Source organism: Chinchilla lanigera, unplaced genomic scaffold, assembly GCF_000276665.1.
Source record: "Chinchilla lanigera isolate Chin_1 unplaced genomic scaffold, ChiLan1.0 scaffold00105, whole genome shotgun sequence".
NCBI lineage: Eukaryota > Metazoa > Chordata > Mammalia > Rodentia > Chinchillidae > Chinchilla > Chinchilla lanigera.
Window position 1 is genome coordinate 4346572 of NW_004955506.1, and position 620 is coordinate 4347191.

The following is a 620-nucleotide window of genomic DNA, read 5'->3' on the forward strand; positions in this document are numbered from 1 at the left end:
AGGAGTTCAAGGCCAATCTGGACTATGCAGTGAGTTCAAGCCCCATCTGAACTACATAGTGAAACCCTGTCTCAAACAACCAAAGAATAAAAAAATTTAAAAAAAAGAAAGGTTATTAAAAAGAAAGAAAAAAAAAGAAAAACTAACTATGAAGAGCAACATGTTAACAGGAACTATGTAGCTGTGAAGGCTGGCACTCATACTCCATGACTCTTTGCAGAGAAGATGTGGGCCCTGACCAGAAGGCCTCCTCCAAGTCTGCCCAAAGTAAGACACCTGTGGGTCTCACTGCATTCCAGGGCACTCTCCCACAGCCCACCTTAACAAAGTTTCCTCCCTCTTCCTGATAATAAAACAGCTGTCCCCAGAATTTAAAAGCTACCATATTAGACAAAATTATTTTTTACTGATCTCAACTAAGAAACACAATTTTCAAGCTGAAAAGGGACCTCAGTAACCATGATGGTGGCAGCAGTGGAGAGTCCCAGCCTCCATCCTGCAAGGAGAGTGTGACCCAAGCTGATGTAAAGTCTGGGCAGTAGACGCAGCAGGGACATCTCACAAACCCCAGCCCATGCTTTGCTACAAGGATATCACCCCCGCCATACACAGCCTCGTTC